General features: G+C 36.2%; 1 pseudogene; it reads right to left on the bottom strand.

Annotated features, from left to right (window-relative positions):
- Nucleotides 1–2,295: 2,295 nt before the first annotated feature.
- Nucleotides 2,296–2,652, bottom strand: LOC114622340 (annotated as a pseudogene).
- Nucleotides 2,653–9,207: the final 6,555 nt, after the last annotated feature.

The following is a 9,207-nucleotide window of genomic DNA, read 5'->3' as shown; positions in this document are numbered from 1 at the left end:
AAGCCAAGAGTCTTCCAGATGTAGAAAACATAATTCCCTATTGTGGTTCATCTATTATTGTTGTTGTCCAGAACATACATCTCTTATTTTTTTAGAATTCTAGTTTATTATGAAGTCACTCACTCAATTTCCATGTTCTTATATGGGAATTTGAAAGAGCATACATCTCCATAATTGGACCTAATTGGACTAAAGATAATGAAATGGAAATGTGGCCCAACTCTGACCAATGAGATGTAAAAATAAAGCTTAATGAGGGGATTCTGAAAAATGACTGGAGTCTCTAATAGAATACTGAAAGAAAAAATAATCACTTTTATTCTCCCCAAGATTGTCATATCTGAATCTAATTCTTAAACATTAAAGACTATATAAACATAGATCCAAATTAAAATAGCCAAACAGAGAATGTAAAATGATGACCCTTCACATTAACTGTGAAGGCTAAATCAACCAAGCTTGAAGGAGTGGTATTGGTGTGTTATTTTTGTACATAAATATTATTAGTATTTGATTCTATTTATTTATTTTCATTAACATGTATTATTTGTACATATTTATGGAGTTCAGCATTTTGCAATGAAACCATATAATGTGTACTGGACAAGTTCAATCACCTTTCCCAAACACACCACACAACCTTATATTGTTGGAAGTTCAACTTGTTCTGCCTTCCACGTGTGAGGGAGAAGGTAGTACTTCTCTTTAGTGCTAATTCAGGCCCTGGAGCTGAAAGAGAAAGTGGACACATGCCCTGCTTCCTTACCCAGAAAATCAAAATTATTTTTTCCAAGGAAATCTCACTGGGGAAGCAAACTATTCTTAAGGGTAAGATGCATACCTCAAAGCAGATCCAACAGAAAAGGAACTCAGTGGCATCTTTGGAGGCGCATTGTCTCATATCATGCCAGGGCATGATATCAGTTTTTATTAATTTTTATCTTATTTTAACTTTCAAATTTAATTTTATTTATTTTCCTCTCTGTTTACCCTACAGTTCCTTTGCGTATATATCACAGAGCTTTGAGTTTAGCATTGTTATTGGAATCCCATACATGTGAGCAAGTGGGCCTAAATCTGTTTCTTATGCTTTTTCTTGGCCTGTTTTCCTTCTGTTCATTCTTCTTATCCCATTCTCATGTTTGGTTATTCATTTCTACCTTATTTTATTTTGTAATTTTTCTTTAGATTCCTGTTTGTTTTTAATGAGAGACAGAAAAAAGGTGGGTGGGTCTGGGAGAAGGGTAGGGAGAAGCTGGAGGAAATAGAAGGAGGAGAACCTGCAATCAGGATATAGTATGCGAGAAAAAACGATAAAAAGAAAAAAAAGAAATAACCTGACTAGTTAATATTAGGAAGAATTCAGAAGGCAAACCAGTAGAGTATTTTGTGTAAAAGAAGAAAGTGTCAAAACTCAAACAATAATGATGAATAAAACCAGAAAAATGACAAGAGTTTAGAGATTGGTGAAAAAGTGTTATGTGAAGCCACATCAAGACCTGGTGTGTGTGTGTGTGTGTGTGTGTGTGTGTGTGTGTGTGTGAGAGAGAGAGAGAGAGAGAGAGAGAGAGAGAGAGAGAGAGAGAGAGAAACAGTGCCCATCTTAAAGCAGGAGTTAAAATTAATAAATTTCCAAAGTTGTAGCTAGAAGAGCAGGAGAACGGCAATCATCATCATATCATCATCATCACCATCATCATCATCATCATCTTATTCAGTTCTCTAACTCCCCATGTCCTACTTTGTCCCCCTGCTGACTTGGAGCACAGATACTAGGTTTGGATAATCACAGGGCCTTGCCCCTCACTAGCCTCCAATTCCTCATGTGAGTTGCAGCATTTTCAGGGTCTTATTCACCATCTCTGCAGTTTCTGATTTCTCTCCCAGCCTTTTACCTTGGCATGAATTGCATTGTAAGTAACTTTAATAATTTTTTACTATGGATTCTTTATTTTAAAATGTAAATTCTCTACAAGTGATTTTTGCAAGTGCTTTTACTTGAATTTGGTTTTTCTATGTTTTACTTTGCTTTGCTTTGCTTTGCTTTTTCACTCAACAATAGTTTATTCATTCCATTATAGAATTAGGTATGCTTCCTATTACAAAACCAAGGTCATTATAATTTTTGAAGGATTAGGATATCTTCAAGCAACCAGTCACAGTTTAACTGAAGTGAATGTGAACACAGGGTTGGTGTCTACTGAGGGAAGTCATATTTCTTTAATATGCAAAAAGATAATGAGATATACTTTCTCAGTCACTGAGGAAGGCATTTTCTTTCTTGGTGAGCTGATACTATTTCTTTTTTGTAGCTCTTTTCCCTTCTCCTTTCCTTGGTTTCCCCTTTCCATGGAGCTTCTTTAGATGTCTTTGCTCATCTTTAAAGTCCTGATGCTCATCTCTGTAAAGGCCTAAGAAATGGAGGGTGCCCATGAGCACAAAATACTTGTTGTGATTTGGATAACAGTCATAAGTCTCCTTCTTGGCCAAGGGCTGCTCGCTGAACAGGCTCACCACTTTCACGGACTTTGAATTAGTAGGTCTGGCCACTTCAAAAAAGATCCAGGCACTTAGATGAGACATGTGCAGTGCATATTCTGAAAGCAAATGCATTTTATCAGCAGTAAGGAACTAGATTCCTGCCCCTGACCTTGCTCGCCTGCCTTTCTATGCTTTTCAATGCTACATTTCGTCTTAGACAGAGGCCAAGGAATGATCTATATGACTATGATTTGGAGACTAATATTGGTTATGAAAATATTTGAACCACTACTTCTTCAATTAGTTTTTCTGGCTTTACATACCCATATACTTGGGTAGTTAATTGTATACCTGTTAGAGCATTTATTTATGTTCTGTATCATGTCCACATTCCTCATTCCTGCCACTTGTGAAAGCATTTGACAAAATTCAACACCCCTTCATGATAAAAGTCTTAGAATGGTCAGGAATTCAAGGCCCATCCCAAAACACAGTGAAAGCAATACACAGCAAACCAGTTGCCAATATCAAACTAAATGGAGAGAAATTTGAAGCAATCCTACTAAAAGCAGGGACGAGAAAAGGCTGCCCACTCTCTCCTTACCTATTCAATATAATACTCAAAGTCCTATCCAGAGCAATTAGACAACAAAAGGAGGTCAAAAGGATACAAATTGGAAAGAAAGAAGTCAAACTATCACTATTTTCAGATGATATGATAGTATACTTAAGTGACCCCAAAAATTCCACCAGGGAACTCCTAAACCTGATAAACAACTTCAGCAAAGTGCCTGGATATAAAATTAACTCAAACAAATCAGTAGTCTTTCTCTACTCAAAGGATTAACAGGATCAATATAGTAAAAATGGCCATCTTACCAAAAGTAATCTACAGATTCAATGCTATCATCATCAAAATTTTAACTCAATTCTTCATAGAGACAACAATTTGCAAATTCATTTGGAATAACAAAATAACATGATAGTGAAAACTATTCTTAACAATAGAAGAACTTCTGGAGGAATCACCATCCCTGATCTCAGGCTGTATTGCAGAGAAATAGTGGTGAAAACTACATAGTATTGGTACAGAGACAGGCAGATAGAACAATGGGACAGAATTGAAGACCCAGAAATGAACTCAAACAACTATAGCTACTTTATCTTTGACAAGTGAGCTAAAACCACCCAGTGGAAAAAAGACATCATTTTCAACTAATGGTGCTGGTTCAACTAGAAGTCAGCATGTAAAAGAATGCAAATCGAACAATTCTTATCTCCTTGTACAAAGTTCAAGTCCACGTGGATCAAGGACCTCCATACAAAACCAGATTCACTGAAACTAATAGAAGAGCAAATGGGGAAGAGCCTTGAACACATGGGTACAGAGGAAAATTTCCTGAACAGAACACCAATGGCTTATGCTCTAAGATCAAGAACTGACAAATGGGACCTCATAAAATTGCAAAGCATCAGTAAGGAAAAGGAAAGTATCAATAGGACAAAAACAAAACAGCAACCAACAGATTGGGAAAGATCTTTACCAACCCTACATCAGATACAGGGCTAATATCCAATATATATATATATATATATATATATATATATATAACTCAAGAAGTTAGGCTCCAGAGAAACAAATGACACTATTAAAAATGGGGTACACAAAGAGCTAAACAAAGTGTTTTCAACTTAGGAATATCAAATGGACGAGAAGCACCTAAAGAACTGTTCAACATCCTTAATCATCAGGGAAATTCAAATCAAAACAACCCTGAGATTCCACCTTCCACTAGCCAGAATGGCTAAGATCAAAATTTTAGGTGACAAAAGATGCTGTTGAGGATGTGGGGAAAGAGTAACACTCCTCCAATGTTGGTGGGATTGCAAGCTAGTAGAACTACAGTGGAAATCAGTCTGGCTGTTCTTCAGAAAATTTGACATAGTATTACCCAAGGTTCCAGCTATATTACTTTTGAGCACATACCCAAAAGATTCTCCAACATAAAAAAAAAAGATACATGCTCCATTATGTTTATAGCACCCTTATATATAATAGCCAGAACCTGGAAAAAACCCAGATGTCCTTCAACAGAGGAATGGATACAGGAATTGTGGTACATTTACGCAATGAAGTACTACTTAGCTATTAAAAACAATTAATTCATGAAATTCTTATGCAGATTGATGGAGCTGGAAAATACCATCCTGAGTGAGGTAACTCAATCATAAAAGAACACATATGATATACTCTCATTGATAAGTAGATATTAGCCCAAATGCTCAGAATATCCAAAATGCAATTCACAGACCACATGAAGCTTAAAAGGAAGGAAGACCAAAATGTGGGTGCTTTCATCCTTCTTAGAAAGATGAACAAAATGCTCACAGGATCAAATATGTAGACAAAGGGTAGAGCAGAGACTGATGGAAAGGTCATCCAATGACTGTCCTACCTCGGGATCCATCTTATATACAGTCACCAAACCCAGACACTATTGTGGATGCTAAGAAGTGCATGCTGACAGGAGGCTGATGTATTTGTCTACTGAGAGGCTCTACGAGAGCCTGACAAATACAGAGGCAGAAGCTCACAGCTAACATTTGGACTGAGCATGGGGTACCCAATGGAGGAGTTAGAGAAAGGACTGCAGGAGCTGAAGAGGTTTGCAACCCCAAAGGAAGAACAACAATATCAACCAACCATACTCCTCAGAGCACTGAGGGACAAAACCACCAGCCAAGGAGTACACATGGAGGGACCCATGGCTCCAGCTACATATGTAGCAGAGGATGGCCTTGTCGGGTATCAATGGGAGAAGAGGCCTTTGGTCCTGTGAAAGCTCAATGCCCCAGTGTAAGGGAATGCTAGGGTGGTGAGGCAGAAGTGGGTGAATGGGTGGAGAAATACTCTCATAGAGGCAATGGGAGGGGTTATGGGATAGACGTTTCCGGGGAGTGGTGGGCTAGGAAAGGGGATAACATTTGAAACGTAAATAAAGAAAATATCCAATAAATAAAAGAAAACAAATAAATACTGGCAGGAAAGTGGACAAAAGCCAACCCTGATAAACTATGTAAATTTATATGCTATTATGGAAGTTAACATAAAGGATACATACATACATACATACATACATACATACATACATACACATACATAAGATCACATATACAAACACACACATAAACAATACCTAAGTTATGGAACCAACATAGGGGACTAACAGTAAAGGAGTACTTAAAAACTGTAATTTATCTGCACAGTGGAAAATTATAAACCATAAAGAATAAAGTTACACCACTTGAAGGGAATCAAATGAAGATTCAAATAACCAGATCTAGAAAACCCAAATGACAAAGCAAACAAGTTTTCCCACATTTATGATTCTAAGATTTTATGTAGACAAAGTTATGTGCTTATATATGAAATGAAAGTAAACATAAAATTGTCTATGGCAACATAATAAACAAAAAGCTAACTGAAGTGATGACTTCTGTGAAAGTGGAGATAAGGAAGGTTTTGTGGAAGAATGTGTTCATCATACTTGTTTACAGTGCCCTTCTGCAAATACAAACAATGAGCTTACACAACTGAATTTTTAAATGACTATAGTTTTTAAAGGGAAATCTAAACAACATGATTTTGTTTTGAATGGCATCTCTTTCTAATAGTCAGTAACAAACAACTCAAGTTACAAACAAAATATGGCTAGCAAAGTCTATCTGATTATTTACCCTCTAAGTATCTAAGTAAAATATGAATCCATCAATTGTGATTACCTGATTTCAAACATAAGAGTTTAGGATAATTCAAAGTTGAATATAATCACATAGATTTGACTTAGACACAGATAAATAGATATGGCTGGACACAAAATTCCATAATTTTGAAAACATATGTATATCCACCTAGGAATAAATAATATATCCCTAAATAAATCTGTCCATTTTTATCATAAATGAGGCAAAAGTTCAGTATATTATGATTTCTCCAAAGCTATTTGATTTTATAGAGGGCTGTAATTATCAGCTTTAATCGACAGTAAGACTTCCTTCTTGTAGCTTTCTGTAAGCATCAAAATATATAATACATAGTGATTTGACTATGAATTTTAAATCCACATTTTAATATTAGTGGGGTATTGCAAAGACATTCCTTCTAAAGTTTTAATATTCCTTTTATTAAGGGTCTCAGGGAGGGTTAATTAGTCAGCCATATTTATTTTCCAGAGGTGTAAGGAATTGCTAAGTTTTTTAATTAACTTTTTAAAAAAATTAAATGCCACCAAATTCATGTGGATTGCACTGCTCTTTGAACCAATAAGTGTTGGTATGCACTTTGTTCAGAAACACTGTGTACTTTTTCAAAATGAGTTTCATGTAAAGTGATTGGACCCCCTAGATTAGTGGAAAAGGCTGATTTACCAGCTCCTCATAGGCTACTAATTCATTCATCGCTGGTGTCTTGGGTTTTCAGTTTTGCCTCCATGATAAATTAAAAAATGAGGAGAGGTGAAGGGAAGGAAGGACCACTTCAGAACAAGTGGGATGAACTTGCCTTGAGGTAGAAACTGCAGTGGTGGAGTCTAAGCAATCAGATGTTCCTGGCCGCCGTGTCTCAGCTGTCATGGGCTGCGTTGGGGTAGAGAGGTGATAGGTGCCACAAGATGACATCCTCAGGCATGCGTTCTGGAAATGGAATTCCTATTAGCTTCCTGCATTTACAGTTTGCCCTACTATAGTACTTAGTAGGTAAAAACACTAGTGTAGCTTACAGAGACATTAAGAGGACCAGAAATACTTGGTATTCAGTGGCACAGAAAGCAGATTAAAACAAAAAGCACAGTGTTAAGGCTTGCAAGTTTCCTGTACATGTAGTACATGATCTTTCACACTCGTGTGCACACACAAAGAGCTGAGCTGACATGCTCTGCCCGAGTCATGCAGTTGGAGGGGGGGGAAAGACATCTTGACACCCACGAGAATATTTTAATCAAAACCTTTCAGTTTGGATCTGGAGACTTCAAAACATTGGCAGACGCTTCTGTGAGTTTAGCTCCACTAAGATGTCTCGCCTGCCTTATTAAGACCATTCTCAGTCTACATTTTTAAGCTGCCGTATCTTAAATTATTGAGAATTTATTAATTGCTGAATATATAATAACCTTTGCTTGTATGTTACCGAAAATGGTTTAAGAGCCAACATTTAGAGTGTGACAATGGAGCTGAACAGTTTCTAACGCGCAAGCAGTTCTGTTCTTGTGTATGACTTGTAACCTTAATTTACTGTGTAAAGATGGTTACATTATTTCCTTAGCTTTGTTTGTTGGAGACAGATAGCGAATGCTTGTTAAGTATGTCAGAACATAATCTTCCCTTGTGAACTTTTGTTAATGTCTTATACGAGCTCTATTTTCCATTTGCCCAGAAAGATGGCTTGTATAACGCTTTGGAAGTTTCTGCTCCGTCCGTCTTAGAGCTGACAGTCTGTTAGGTTTGTTTTCTCTTCATGCTAAAGTGTCGGTGGTTTTGTGAACTGGTCAGAAATTCACAGGTATTAAATGTTTGGGGGAAATTTATATTGGACACTGCTCTTTGTCTAGCAAATAAAAGATGTTAATATATTCCTGTTATTGGCATGTGCACGACTATGTTATTAGAAGCCACTTTATCATTTTCCTGCTTTAAATAGAAATGTCTATTTATGAATTCTGCTTGTAGTTTTTTTCACAAATAAAATAGTAAAATTTAAAAAAAAAAAGAATTCCTTCTTGTATCTCAATATTATCAAAACCTGGGTTGAAATGTATCCACCCCTGTTATAACTGTCCCTGACCTTCATTTCATTCTACAGCATATAAATAAAAAGTTGCAATATTGCACAAGAGACTAGAATAATAAAATTTACTATCAAGATTTTGCAAAGTGCTATTTGATTTTTCAAAATGATATATAATACCCTTAAAGAGTATCTGTAGATATCCTAAAATGTCATTTTCCTCGAGCTTAAAAATCTCTTGGACAGGCTGTCCAAGGAATGATATGTGTTCTCAAACTTCCCAGTTTACAGCATTTTTTCCCAACATTCCACTGACAAACATATGCAGATAAAAGTACATGTGTTACAACTTCATAATATGACATATTACTTGTTAGCCTAATTGATGACATTTTTTTTTGGCTTTTACCACACATGTGGGATTGTGTAGGCCTTCAGTGTAGAATTTCAGTAATGAAATAATAAGCTGAGAGACTTTATAATATCTAATTGGAAAATAACCATTAAAAAGATAATCACACAATTACTTAATTTTGATAGGCCTAAGTAACAATTAATACAAATAAATGTTTAGAGAATGCCATGTTCATGAAATTAGAAGGGTAAGGAGAGAAACGTGGAGCCATTTCCTACTCCCTACAGTCCTTCCTGACTACCTAGCATGGGGCCTCATGTACTGACAGCAGCAACACTTTGAGTCACTGGGGGATATTTCTGTTAACTTATTTGAATATTTTCCTAATTAAGTAATTGTTTATGGATGAATAGGGAGAACCATTCTTCCTGGACCCAGGAGGCCTTGTAAGTGTCATTAAAATAATTCTTTATAAAAGTGAAAAATGATTTACTATAACCCTGAAAACAAGCATTAAAAAAAAAAACTACTGAACATCTGGCATCCTTCCAGTTTTACCAAGAAAGTAGCAAAATTAATCAAGACTTGT

Source organism: Grammomys surdaster, unplaced genomic scaffold (genome assembly GCF_004785775.1).
Source record: "Grammomys surdaster isolate TR1022 unplaced genomic scaffold, NIH_TR_1.0 188, whole genome shotgun sequence".
In the NCBI taxonomy this organism is placed as follows: Eukaryota; Metazoa; Chordata; class Mammalia; order Rodentia; family Muridae; genus Grammomys; species Grammomys surdaster.
Note: the sequence above shows the minus strand (reverse complement) of the source record. Positions and strands in the feature narration are given on the sequence as shown.